We start from the raw sequence: 15,375 nt of genomic DNA on the forward strand, positions 1-15,375 counted from the left end.
ATCTGGGGAGATATGGCTTGGTCACGTTGAATTTCAACTGCCCGATCCTTTTGTTCTCAGGAGTTGGAGGTATCTGGCAGCAGATTTTTCACCTCTCCCCTATCACTAGATATACATGCTTTGCTAAGCAGCCAAATGTATCTGAGGATCAAAAATGGCTGACAAAATACTCTAATCTGGAATAATTACTGTCCTTTAAAGCAGCACTGTCACCAGGATCAACCCTATTAAACCAGACATGCTGATTAAAACAATATATTTGTTTTGTCTGTATGATAAGTAACTGCAGAGAAATGTGTGTTTTTATTCATATGCAGATGAGAAGTTTGAGCACCAGGAGGCGGGGCTGAATTGTTTGAGCACTGCTCTGTAACACCCCCTGTGCTCTGCACACTCCCCCTTGCCTTGATTGATAGGGCTAGACATGCTGAGGGCAGAGCTGTGTCCTAGAATCTACATATCATATACACTATGTACTATAGCTTCACCACACTGAGATCTGCTCAGTAGGCTAATATACATATTACCGTGTTATTCACAGGCACAATATATGATTTTAAAGGCACCACTAATATGTGTTAGCTTATAAGTAGGGTTGAACGAAGCAAAACTTTGTTTGAATGCTGTACGGAGACCCATCTCTGCACAGCATTCAAATGAATGGGCTTCAAGTTGAATAATCGAAGTCCGAAGTTATTCAACAAAGTCTCGTGAGACTTTGGACATAACAAATTTCACCTCTGCGAAGCCCATTTATTTGAATGCTGTGCGGAGACGGGTCTCTGTACAGCACTCAAACAAAGTTTTGAACGAAGCATCTTCGGATCTATGATCCAAAGCGTACTTCGCTCAACCCTACTTATAAGTATAGAAAAAACATGCAACTCTATGTGGTAATGCTATAGCTTTGTGGTAAATGTATGGTTTTGCATGTAGCGATCCCAGGTTTGAATCCTGGGAGAAACTTACATAAACAAACAATTTATTATATATATATATATATATATATATATATATTTTTTTTTTTCATTTAACCCATAAAAGGCTATAGTATAATATACAGGGTGGCCCGCGAAAAAGTAGCCCGCCTCCACTTTATCCATATCAAACTGCCTAATAGTAAATCTGTCTTAGTTTTCCATAGCAACCAATCAGAGCTCAGCTTTCATGTTTTCAGAGCCCTGTAGGAACTGAAAACTGAGCTCTGGGCAACTAAGACTGATTTACTATTAGACAGTTTGATTTGGAGATACTTTTTCATGGGTAATCCTGTATTATTATATAATGGAAATAGTGTTTTTTTTTTTTTTTTTTTTTTTGTTTCCTGGTTTTATTACTGGTTTATTCACAGGTACAATATAGAAACATAGAATGTGTCGGCAGATAAGAACCATTTGGCCCATCTAGTCTGCCCAATATCCTAAATACTATGGATAGCCCCTGGCCCTATCTTATATGAAGGATGGCCGTATGCCATCTATATGATTATAAAGAAACTAGCACCATTTATTAGATTTTTAAGCCTAATACATTATTCTCAATATGATAAGGATTTAGATTTTTATTATGGGTTTAATGTGGAAGGAAAAAATGTCTGAAGAAAAAAACCTGGAAGTCTCTCCCAGGATTCATACCTGGGATCTCTACATGCAAAACCATACACTTAACACATTATAAGCATACCACATAAAGAAGTATGTTTTTCCATGCTTATAATCTAACACACATTACTGGTGTCTTTCTAATCATACATTGTGCCTGTGAATAAAGCAGTAATATGTATGTTAACATTCTGAGCAGTTCTCACTGTGGTGAAGCTCTAGTACAGGGATCTGCAACCTTCAGCACTCCAGCTGTTGTGAAACTATAATTCCCAGCATGCTCCATTCATTTGTATGAGAGTTCTTAGAAGTGCAGAACAAGTATGCATACTGGGAGTTGTAGTTTCACAACAGCTGGAGTGCCGGAGGTTGCCTACCCCTGCTATACTACATAGATACACATATATGGACAGGACTAGACATGCCCTCAGCATGTCTAGTCCTGTCCATCAAGGGGGAGAGGGTGTGTGCAGAGCACAGGGGGTGTTACAGAGCAGTGCTCAGACCATTCAGCCCCGCCTCCTGGTGCTCAAACTTCTCGTTTGCATATGCATAAAAACACAGAAATGCAGCAGTTTATCATACAGATAAAAGAAAGGCATAGTTTTAATCAGCATGCTGAGCCCTATCAGACAGTATGTATGGTTTAATAGGGATGATCCTGGTGACAAAGCCTCTTTAACCACCTCCCGACCGCTGTACGCACATATGCGTCCGGGAGGTGGTTGCTTTACCTCTCCTGGACGCATATACGCGTCATCTCGCGAGACGCGAGATTTCCTGTGAACGCGCGCACACAGGCGCGCGCGCTCACAGGAACGGAAGGTAAGCGAGTGGATCTCCAGCCTGCCAGCGAGCGATCGCCGCTGGCAGGCTGGAGATCTGATTTTTTTTAACCCCTAACAGGTATATTAGACGCTGTTTTGATAACAGCGTCTAATATACCTGCTACCTGGTCCTCTGGTGGTCCCTTTTGTTTGGATCGACCACCAGAGGACACAGGCAGCTCTGTAAAGTACCACAAAACACTACACTACACTACACTACACCCCCCCGTCACTTATTAACCCTTTATGAACCACTGATCACCCCTGATCACCCCATATAGACTCCCTGATCACCCCCCTGTCATTGATCACCCCCCTGTCATTGATCACCCCCCTGTAAGGCTCCATTCAGAGGTCCGTATGATTTTTACGGATCCACTGATACATGGATCGGATCCGCAAAACACATGCGGACGTCTGAATGGAGCCTTACAGGGGGGTGATCAATGACAAGGGGGTGATCACGCATATAGACTTCCTGATCACTTCCCTGTCATTGATCACCCCCCTGTCATTGATCACACCCCTGTAAGGCTCCATTCAGAGGTCCGTATGATTTTTACGGATCCACTGATACATGGATCGGATCTGCAAAACACATGCGGACCTCTGAATGCAGCCTTACAGGGGGGTGATCAATGACAGAGGGGTGATCACCCATATAGACTCCCTGATCACCTCCGTCATAGATCACCCCCCTGTAAGGCTCCATTCAGACGTCCGTATGATTTTTGCGGATCCACTGATGCATGGATCGGATCCGCAAAACACATGCGGACGTCTGAATAGAGCCTTACAGGGGGGTGATCAATGACAAGGGGGTGATCACGCATATAGACTTCCTGATCACTTCCCTGTCATTGATCACCCCCTTGTCATTGATCACCCCCCTGTAAGGCTCCATTCAGAGGTCCGCATGTGTTTTGCGGATCCGATCCATGTATCAGTGGATCCGTAAAAAATCATACGGACGTCTGAATGGAGCCTTACAGGGGGGTGATCAGGGAGTCTATATGGGTGATCACCCCTCTGTCATTGATCACCCCCCCCGTAAGGCTCCATTCAGAGGTCCGCATGTGTTTTGCGGATCTGATCCATGTATCAGTGGATCCGTAAAAAATCATACGGACATCTGAATGGAGCATTACAGGGGGGTGATCACCCCATATAGACTCCCTGATCACCCCCCTGTCATTGATCACCCCCTGTCATTGATCACCCCCTGTAAGGCTCCATTCAGACATTTTTTTGGCCCAAGTTAGCAGAAATGTTTTGTTTGTTTTTGTTTTTTCTTACTAAGTCTCATATTCCACTAACTTGTGTCAAAAAATAAAATCTCACATGAACTCACCATACCCCTCACGGAATCCAAATGCGTAATTTTTTTTTAGACATTTACAGGTCCTTCTAAAAAAATTAGCATATTGTGATAAAGTTCATTATTTTCTGTAATGTACTGATAAACATTAGACTTTCATATATTTTAGATTCATTACACACAACTGAAGTAGTTCAAGCCTTTTATTGTTTTAATATTGATGATTTTGGCATACAGCTCATGAAAACCCAAAATTCCTATCTAAAAAAATTAGCATATTTCATCCGACCAATAAAAGAAAAGTGTTTTTAATACAAAAAAAGTCAACCTTCAAATAATTATGTTCAGTTATGCACTCAATACTTGGTCGGGAATCCTTTTGCAGAAATGACTGCTTCAATGCGGCGTGGCATGGAGGCAATCAGCCTGTGGCACTGCTGAGGTGTTATGGAGGCCCAGGATGCTTCGATAGCGGCCTTAAGCTCATCCAGAGTGTTGGGTCTTGCGTCTCTCAACTTTCTCTTCCCAATATCCCACAGATTCTCTATGGGGTTCAGGTCAGGAGAGTTGGCAGGGCAATTGAGCACAGTAATACCATGGTCAGTAAACCATTTACCAGTGGTTTTGGCACTGTGAGCAGGTGCCAGGTCGTGCTGAAAAATGAAATCTTCATCTCCATAAAGCTTTTCAGCAGATGGAAGCATGAAGTGCTCCAAAATCTCCTGATAGCTAGCTGCATTGATCCTGCCCTTGATAAAACACAGTGGACCAACACCAGCAGCTGACATGGCACCCCAGACCATCACTGACTGTGGGTACTTGACACTGGACTTCAGGCATTTTGGCATTTCCCTCTCCGCAGTCTTCCTCCAGACTCTGGCACCTTGATTTCCGAATGACATGCAAAATTTGCTTTCATCCGAAAAAAGTACTTTGGACCACTGAGCAACAGTCCAGTGCTGCTTCTCTGTAGCCCAGGTCAGGCGCTTCTGCCGCTGTTTCTGGTTCAAAAGTGGCTTGACCTGGGGAATGCGGCACCTGTAGCCCATTTCCTGCACACGCCTGTACACGGGGGCTCTGGATGTTTCTACTCCAGACTCAGTCCACTGCTTCCGCAGGTCCTCCGAGGTCTGGAATCGGTCCTTCTCCACAATCTTCCTCAGGGTCCAGTCACCTCTTCTCGTTGTGCAGTGTTTTCTGCCACACTTTTTCCTTCCCACAGACTTCCCACTGAGGTGCCTTGATACAGCACTCTGGGAACAGCCTATTCGTTCAGAAATTTCTTTCTGTGTCTTACCCTCTTGCTTGAGGGTGTCAATGATGGCCTTCTGGACAGCAGTCAGGTCGGCAGTCTTACCCATGATTGCGGTTTTGAGTAATGAACCAGGCTGGGAGTTTTTAAAAGCCTCAGGAATCTTTTGCAGGTGTTTAGAGTTAATTAGTTGATTCAGATGATTAGGTTAATAGCTCGTTTAGAGAACCTTTTCATGATATGCTAATTTTTTTAGATAGGAATTTTGGGTTTTCATGAGCTGTATGCCAAAATCATCAATATTAAAACAATAAAAGGCTTGAACTACTTCAGTTGGTGTGTAATGAATCTAAAATATATGAAAGTCTAATGTTTATCAGTACATTACAGAAAATAATGAACTTTATCACAATATGCTAATTTTTTGAGAAGGACCTGTATATTCCAGACTTCTTCTCACGCTTTAGGGCCCTAAAATGCCAGGGCAGTGTAAATACCCCACATGTGACCCCATTTCGGAAAGAAGACACCCCAAGGTATTTGCTGAGGGGCATATTGAGTCCATGAAAGATTGAAATTTTTGTCCCAAGTTAGCGGAAAGGGAGACTTTGTGAGAAAATACAAAAAAAAACAATTTCCGCTAACTTGTGCCAAAAAAAAATATTCTAGGAACTCGCCATGCCCCTCATGGAATATCTTGGGGTGTCTTCTTTCCAAAGTGGGGTATTTATACTGCCCTGGCATGTTAGGGGCCCGAAAGCGTGATAAGAAGTCTGGGATCCAAATGTCTAAAAATGCCCTCCTAAAAGAAATTTGGGCACCTTTGCGCATCTAGGCTGCAAAAAAGTGTCACACATGTGGTATCACCGTACTCAGGAGAAGTTGGGGAATGTGTTTTGGGGTGTCATTTTACATATACCCATGCTGGGTGAGAAAAATATCTTGGTCAAATGCCAACTTTGTATAAAAAAAATGGGAAAAGTTGTCTTTTGCCAAGATATTTCTCTCACCCAGCATGGGTATATGTAAAATGACACCCCAAAACACATTCCCCAACTTCTCCTGAGTATGCCAATACCAGATGTGTGACGCTTTTTTGCAGCCAAGGTGGGCAAAGGGGCACACATTCCAAAGAGCACCCTTAGGATTTCGCAGGCCATTTTTTACACATTTTGATTGCAAAGTACTTCTCACACATATGGGCCCCTAAATTGCCAGGGCAGTATAACTACGCCATGAGTGACCCCATTTTGGAAAGAAGACACCCCAAGGTATTCCGTGAGGGGCATGGCGAGTTCCTAGAATTTTTTATTTTTTGTCGCAAGTTAGTGGAATATGAGACTTTGTAAGGAAAAAAAAATAATAAAAAATCATCATTTTCCGCTAACTTGTGACAAAAAATTAAAGATTCTAGGAACTCGCAATGCCCTTCACGGAATACCTTGGGGTGTCTTCTTTCCAAAATGGGGTCACTTGTGGTGTAGTTATACTGCCCTGGCAATTTAGGGGCCCAAATGTGTGAGAAGTACTTTGCAATCAAAATGTGTAAAAAATGGCCTGCAAAATCCGAAAGGTGCACTTTGGAATATGTGCCCCTTTGCCCACCTTGGCTGCAAAAAAGTGCACACATCTGGTATCGCCGTACTCAGGAGAAGTTGGGGAATGTGTTTTGGGGTGTCAATTTAAAATATACCCATGCTGGGTGATAGAAATATCTTGGTCAAATGCCAACTTTGTATAAAAAAATTGGAAAAGTTGTCTTTTGCCAAGATATTTCTCTCACCCAGCATGGGTATATGTAAAATGACACCCCAAAACACATTCCCCAACTTCTCCTGAGTACGGCGATACCAGATGTGTGACACTTTTTTGCTGCCAAGGTGGGCAAAGGGGCACATATTCCAAAGTGCACCTTTCGGATTTTGCAGGCCATTTTTAACACATTTTGATTGCAAAGTACTTCTCACACATATGGGCCCCTAAATTGCCAGGGCAGTATAACTACGCCACAAGTGAGCCCATTTTGGAAAGAAGACACCCCAAGGTATTCCGTGAGGGGCATGGCGAGTTCCTAGAATTTTTTAATTTTTGTCGCAAGTTAGTGGAATATGAGACTTTGTAAGAAAAAAATAAAAATAAAAAATCATCATCATTTTCCGCTAACTTGTGACAAAAAATAAAAAGTTCTATGAACTCACTATGCCCATCAGCGAATACCTTAGGGTGTCTACTTTCCGAAATGGGGTCATTTGTGGCGTTTTTCTACTGTTTGGGCATTGTAGAACCTCAGGAATCATGACAGGTGCTCAGAAAGTCAGAGCGGCTTCAAAAAGCGGAAATTCACATTTTTGTACCATAGTTTGTAAACTCTATAACTTTTACCCAAATCATTTTTTTTTTTTGCCCAAACATTTTTTTTTTTATCAAAGACATGTAGAACTATAAATTTAGCGAAAAATTTATATATGGATGTCGTTTTTTTTGCAAAATTTTACAGCTGAAAGTGAAAAATGTCATTTTTTTGCAAGAAAATCGTTACATTTTGATTAATAACAAAAAATGTAAAAATGTCAGCAGCAATAAAATACCACCAAATGAAAGCTCTATTAGTGAGAAGAAAAGGAGGTAAAATTCATTTGGGTGGTAAGTTGCATGACCGAGCGATAAACGGTGAAAGTAGTGTAGTGCAGAAGTGTAAAAAGTGCTCTGGTCATGAAGGGGGTTTCAGCTAGCGGGGCTGAAGTGGTTAACCACTCATCATGAGACAATAGGGCAAATTTACAAATCCTGTTTAAAATGTAGACAGTGTGAACACAGGCAGTCTTTTAATTGAGTGCTGGAGTTTTGTCTGTCTTCTTTAAGAAACTTTTGGTTTCTCCTGTGCAGACCCAGTAGCTCCACGTCACAACCAGGGAGAAGGTGAGCAGTTTTTTCACCCTGGCTGTGATGCGGTCTTCTGCAACTAGACGGCATCTCATCCGAGAAGGAGACGCCCATTGAGAAAATCCAAATATCTCCTCCTCCCTGTACCGATGGTTTAAATTAATATAGCCGTGGGGGGGGGGGGGGGGGGCACAGCGGCTAAAATGAGGGGTATTTTAAGGGGGGAAAAAGTGTTTGCATGCATTTCTAGGGGCGCACTACCAGTTTGTAACACATAATGTGTATGGGAGCCTTAATTTGTCTAATTTAAATGGGAATACAAAATCTACCATATATAGGACATAATTGCCAACAGTCTTGAATTTGCAGGGACTGTCCCTAATTTTCAGAGATTGACCTTGAAAATTCTGTCTGTCCTGGGCCAATGAATAGCCGGGACATTTTGTGGGTGGAGGCACCTATAACAAACCTGTCTTAGGCTACTTTCACACTAGCGTTCTGCTGTCCGCTCGTGAGCTCCGTTTGAAGGAGCTCACGAGCGGAGCAGAACGCTTCCGTCCAGCCCTGATGCAGTCTGAATGGATGCGGATCCGCTCAGACTGCATCAGTCTGGCGGCGTTCAGCCTCCGCTCCGCTCGCCTCCGCACGGCCAGGCGGACAGCTGAACGCTGCTTGCAGCGTTCAGCTGTCCGCCTGGCCGTGCGGAGGCGTGCGGATCCGTCCAGACTTACAATGTAAGTCAATGGGAACGGATCCGCTTGAAGATGACACCATATGGCTCAATCTTCAAGCGGATCCGTCCCCCATTGACTTTACATTGAAAGTCTGAACGGATCCGCTCAGGCTACTTGCGCACTTAGAAATTTTTCTAAGTTATTAATGCAGACGGATCCGTACTGAACGGAGCCTCCGTCTGCATTAATATGATCGGATCCGTTCAGAACGGATCCGATCAAGCGCAAGTGTGAAAGTAGCCTTATTGAGTACTGGTATAGATGAACACAGTAGACAAAAGGATTTTGTAGTTACTGAAAAGTAAGCTGCCTTTCATGTAGGCCCATGCTATGTGTAAGCGGCCTCTGTGGTGTCATTCGCAGAATTTTCTGTGTTATTAGGGAATAATAAAAGGGGACAGAAGCTGTTTCCGCTCTTTGTAGTGCTAGTTTAGTTAACTGAAACAACAGGGAAGCCATAACGTGGTATAAATAAGAATACTAGTGACCCAAGAAAACTACTGCGTAATGCTTCCTCTGAAGCCGTCCACTTGTTCTCCATTATTTGATGACATGTTGTATGATAATGTTCAATATCTTAAGATCCTTTTCTTTAGCTAGGCTCAGTATGGGATTTTTGCTCATTGTTAGAATATCTGAGAGAAATAAATCTCAGGCAGAAACTTTCAGAAAGTGTCAAGAAATGTAAAGAAATTTGTCGTATTATTACCTACCATGGATCTATCTGAAGAGACCAGATGTATACTAATATTAGCAAAATAGGGATAGGGGACCAAGGTGGAAAATCGAGTGAGGGCCCTCCTGCTCAAGTTTAGGAGAGTTTACCATTGGCCCCGTGTTAATTTTGCCCCTTCTTGTCTGTGCATACCCATTGCGCCAATTTGTCTTTCTTGTACATTTGTACAGTTGTCTATTGAAACACTACACAGGTTTTGGTCAACCTCCCGTCTATCCACAAATATCGAACTCTGATTTACATTCATGCAGATTTCCATAATATATAGTAGTCCTATTTTTCAAAAGATGTAGATGTGAGAACTTCTCACTGCTCAGAGAACCCCTTAAGGGGGATTTAGACAAACCAATAATTGTTTAACTTATCGGTGAACGACCTTTTCTGTGAACACTCGTTCCCGATAAAGTGCCTATCTAAATGTGCCGCCAAGCACCCGGTGAACGAGCAAGACACTTGTTCATTGGGTGATCCTGTTGTTCATGCATCGTTTCTGGGCAGCAGATCGTGTGGTCTAAACAGCGATCTGCTGCCCAGAAACAATGATTCTGTTGGAGATGAACGATGGCAATAGTGATCCCTCGTCCTCATACTGTGAAGGAGATCGCTGCATGTAAATGCCGCACTCTTCACTAAATGAGCCACTGACTGTCATGAAGGCTTCCTTCCCAACAAACGGCCGCTCCATTGGCCCGTCTACATTCGCCTTTAGTCATGCCAGAATAAATAGGGCCATTATTACTCACTGTGGCTTATCTCTTGTGGGAACAATGGATTGACCATGTTGATATCCAATATGTCCAATATTTCCACCGCATCTGCTGTTGTGGAGAGTTGGGAGACCCCATACATGTTAGGTAGCTCATCCTGACTTTATTGTATATAGGCAAGTTTAGGCTTCTCAGTTTAGTCATGGTAGCCTTCCTTTATTGGTGGGCCTTTAGTTAGGATCAATAAAAGCTGAGTCTTTGCCAACTCTTGGAGTCAAATCTTCAATTTTTATTTCATTAATGCAATGAAACATGCAGTGCCTAAGTGCTCTTAATTATTGATTTAAAGGGATTATCCGAGACATGAATACTGATAAACTATCCACAGAATAGGTTATCAATGTCTTATTGGCAAGGGTCCGACTCCTGTCATTCCACTGATCCTTTAGGAAGGAGTTTTGGCACTCGGGCAAGCACTTCAGCCTCTTCCTCGACCAGTGGCTTTACCGCTATCAGTCACATCGCCTTTCCGAAGCTCAGTCCCATTCATGTGAACGGTATTGAGCAGCAATAAGCTTTGACAATCACTTATTGTGAACCTGCCTGTAATGATAGGGAGATAACTGTAGTAAAGTGATCTGTACAGACCAAGATGTGGCCAGTGTGAAAACTGCAGGATTTATGGTTTTGTTTAGCTATAAATATTGACTTGGAAAATAAAAATAACATCATTGAATGTGTTTAACATGAATACATGATTTAAACAATAGGTAATTTTCTGATGACCTTTTAAGTCCTGGGCATCAAGTATGTACACCCGACTCATCAGATCAAATAGATCTTTTTAATAATGTATGCAGGTTGTATTGTAATATCTGATGACAAAAAAGGTTTTTGTTACTGAGGCCCCTTTCAGACGAGCGAGTGTCACGCTCCGGGCTCGCGTTGCAGAACCCCTCCTGACCTCCTAGCACTGCCTGGGTCGCATAGCATTATATTGATTCATGATGCTATATAACCCTTAGAGGTCTGGAATGTACTGGATAATACTGTCCTAATGCTGTAAGGGTTACATAGCATCATAAATCAATATAATGCTATGCGACCCCGGCAGTGCTGGAAGTTCAGGCCGGGAGCTGCACTGGGAGGCTGCAGTCTGACACCCGCTCGTCTGAAAGGGGCCTAAAGGGGGGTTCTGGGGAGATATAAAAAAATTAAAAAAAAAGGGGGCTAGCACCTCTTAAAGATGAGAAAGAAGCTTTACTCACCTCTACCAATCCCTGCCACGGCCATTGTGACGCCACTACAGTCCTCACTGCTCAGCACTTTCTGTCCCCTCTTGACACGCCAGAAAGACTAGGAAAGGCTCGCCCAGCCTGGAGCAGCAGAGGAGGATTGATGGGGTGAAAACGTTTCTTTCTGATTTTTGCAAGTTGTAGCCAGAAGCAAAAAATAAATAAAATTCTCCCTTTGACACCCTTTTCAAATGTTCCTTTATGTGATCCTTTACTTTTAACCAAAGAGTATTGATCTGGTGGTTAAAACTCCTGTCAGGATAAACATATACTTAAATTACCCACAATGCCATTGTTATTTCTACTTTATTAAATTATGCGGCGGTATCCATCCTAGACAGACATCAGCTTGATTGCATTATTACTGATTTCTCTCCAACTGGTCAAATTAGACGAATGTCTCAAACTCGCCTAAACTCATTATGCTCACCGAAAAAAATACTAATTTCATGTAGGGAAAGGCTATTGTCATCTAAAGCGGAGGCGTCCATGATGATTTACTACATTTCAGCTTCAGTTCCAGCTTTTGGTAGAAAGTAGACCACATGCTGAGCCTTAATGTACTTGGATATCACGTTAATCCTGATGAACCTTTTTTTCAAATTGGGTACAGAAGTGATCATCCAAGCATGCCATGAAAAACCGGATTACATGCAGATAATGGCAGGAATCAGAACAGCTCTTTACACTAGTGCTATACTAAAGTTTATAATGGACTTCTAAGAGCTGTGCGGTGTCCATCTTCAAACACATAGAAACAAATCCTGACAGACGTCGTTGACTTAGTGCCGCTGGATTCAGCTGGGGTTCCGTTTTTTTTGTTTTACAGTAAGCATAGTGCTTTTTACTGTGATATTCTAAGTCCTAGCAGAAAACCTGACTGAAAGAACACAATGCAAAAGCTTTGCCGTCAGCAGCAGGTTATGGCTGTAGTATACACCTAGATTCTGCTCCAACAGCCAGGATCAGAGCAAGCTCCACTCCCAGCCATTTACATCATAGGCATCTCAGTGATTACCTGAATAAAGAAATAGTGATCCCTCTGTCATCCCCTGGATGCTGATGTTTTACTGTGCCAGCTAGGAACATATAAAGCATAATACATTGCAATACTTTGGTATTGCGGTGTGTTATAGAAGTGATTGCAGGATCAGCTGGCACTAAAAAAAGCAAAAAATAAAACATTATTTAAAAAAAGTGGTCCAGATGAAAAAATGTACTCCCTCTCTCTGCGCTGTGATTGGTCAGCGCTGCTGTCAGGGGGAAGGACAGACACTGGCGTCTCCTCCTCCTTGCTCTGAATGTTGAAATTACCGGGGGCCACAGCGGGCGAACGGAGCGGCGCCCAGGACTAATAGTAAGTGCACTTAGATCCCTGGGCGCCGCTCTATGTAGCCTGCTACTAATAAGTTAATATTTGTACCCATGAAAGGTCCTCTTTAACTCCTGTCGGCAGCGGTATAACAGACCCGGCACCCGGCCTCAATAACAGGGCATGCGATCTGTGGCACCTGAGGGGTTAATTACCGCAGATCGCATGCCCCGTTATTGAGGCCGGGTGCCGGGTCTGTGATACCGCTGCCTATACTCGCGGCGGTACAGTCGCAAATGGCGACAAGACTTTTTAGTCTTGTCGCCATCGGCAAATTTTAAGGCGCATTGGCGACCGTTTTGGTCGCCATCTGGAGCCCTGAGGCCCCACTGTCCAAGTGCATATTGAAAGGGCACATGCCACTTTATAAAAAGGGGGCATGGTCTGCAAAAACGGTGGAAAAAAAAATCCAACAACACATTATTCACTCTGTACTTGCACAAAAGTACAGTGTGGTTATTATCCCAAAGAAACTCTTTTCTAAAGGGGCTCTCCGGGGGAATTCGAAAAACAGTTCTTTCTAATGCCCTGGGGAAGGAAGATCATTACATGAGTACCTACCCGTCCCTCGCTCTGTTGCTCCCGCCATCCCCGCTGCGCTCCCACAGGCTGTGCGCTCTTCCACCCAGGTCCCGACCGGGTTTGTGCATGTCTTTTCCTGGTCAGCTGCATATTAGTAAATGAAGTGTACACATCAGGTGGAAGAGCTGTGGCCTGTGGGATGACGGGAGCAGTGGAGCGAGAGACGGGTTGACCTAATGATATTCCTTCCACGGGCATTAGAAAGTTTGTTTTTCTAAACATATGATTTCTAGCTTTAGTGTTCCTTTAATTCTTTTGTAATTGTCACATGCACAGTCATCTTACCTGCCATGTAATGAGGTGAAGTACTACTGCTCACTATTGTTATTTTTTAAGTTTTTCCATTTGCTAATAACTATGTGCACACTATTATTTTCCCTTATAACATGGTTATAAGGGAAAATAATAGCATTCTTAATACAGAATGCAAAGTAAATTAGGGATGGAGGGGTTAAAAAAATAAAAATAAAGTGAACTTACCTGCTCCATAGCTGCCGGTCTCTGTTCTATCTTCAGGACCTGGCAAAAGACCTGTGGTGACGTCACTACAGGTCCTTCTAAAACAATTAGCATATTGTGATAAAGTTCATTATTTTCTGTAATGTACTGATAAACATTAGACTTTCATATATTTTAGATTCATTACACACCAACTGAAGTAGTTCAAGCCTTTTGTTGTTTTAATATTGATGATTTTGGCATACAGCTCATGAAAACCCAAAATTCCTATCCCAAAAAATTAGCATATCATGAAAAGGTTCTCTAAACTAGCTATTAACCTAATCATCTGAATGAACTAATTAACTCTAAACACCTGCAAAAGATTCCTGAGGCTTTTAAAAACTCCCAGCCTGGTTCATTACTCAAAACCGCAATCATGGGTAAGGCTACTTTCACACTAGCGTTCGATCGGATCCGTTCTGAACGGATCCGATCATATTAATGCAGACGGAGGCTCCGTTCAGTACGGATCCGTCTGCATTAATAACTTAGAAAAAATTCTAAGTGTGAAAGTAGCCTGAGCGGATCCGTTCAGACTTTCAATGTAAAGTCAATGGGGGACGGATCCGCTTGAAGATTGAGCCATATGGTGACATCTTCAAGCGTATCCGTTCCCATTGACTTACATTGTAAGTCTGAACGGATCCGCTCGCCTCCGCACGGCCAGGCGGACAGCTGAACGCTGCAAGCAGCGTTCAGCTGTCCGCCTGTCCGTGCGGAGGCGAGCGGAGCGGAGGCGAGCGGAGGCTGAACGCCGCCAGACTGATGCAGTCTGAGCGGATCCGCTCCATTCAGACTGCATCAGGGCTGGACGGAGGCGTTCGGGTCCGCTCGTGAGCTCCTTCAAACGGAGCTCACGAACGGACCTATGAACGCTAGTGTGAAAGTAGCCTTAGACTGCCGACCTGACTGCTGTCCAGAAGGCCATCATTGACACCCTCAAGCAAGAGGGTAAGACACAGAAAGAAATTTTTGAACGAATAGGCTGTTCCCAGAGTGCTGTATCAAGGCACCTCAGTGGGAAGTCTGTGGGAAGGAAAAAGTGTGGCAGAAAACGCTGCACAACGAGAAGAGGTGACCGGACCCTGAGGAAGATTGTGGAGAAGGACCGATTCCAGACCTTGGGGGACCTGCGGAAGCAGTGGACTGAGTCTGGAGTAGAAACATCCAGAGCCACCGTGTACAGGCGTGTGCAGGAAATGGGCTACAGGTGCCGCATTCCCCAGGTCAAGCCACTTTTGAACCAGAAACAGAAGCGCCTGACCTGGGCTACAGAGAAGCAGCACTGGACTGTTGCTCAGTGGTCCAAAGTACTTTTTTCGGATGAAAGCAAATTTTGCATCTCATTCGGAAATCAAAGTGCCAGAGTCTGGAGGAAGACTGCGGAGAGGGAAATGCCAAAATGCCTGAAGTCCAGTGTCAAGTACCCACAGTCAGTGATGGTCTGGGATGCCATGTCAGCTGCTGGTGTTGGTCCACTGTGTTTTATCAAGGGCAGGGTCAATGCAGCTAGCTATCAGGAGATTTTGGAGCACTTCATGCTTCCATCTGCTGAAAAGCTTTATGG

The 15,375-nt window shown here is 43.5% G+C and overlaps 1 protein-coding gene across 1 annotated transcript in view; it reads left to right on the forward strand.

Annotated features, from left to right (window-relative positions):
• The window catches only part of RNF150 (ring finger protein 150), a 166,405-nt gene that overhangs the window by 26,907 nt on the left and 124,123 nt on the right, over positions 1 to 15,375 (forward strand). The gene's annotated exons all lie outside the window — the stretch shown is intronic.

This window comes from Bufo gargarizans, chromosome 1, assembly GCF_014858855.1.
Source record: "Bufo gargarizans isolate SCDJY-AF-19 chromosome 1, ASM1485885v1, whole genome shotgun sequence".
Taxonomy (NCBI): domain Eukaryota; kingdom Metazoa; phylum Chordata; class Amphibia; order Anura; family Bufonidae; genus Bufo; species Bufo gargarizans.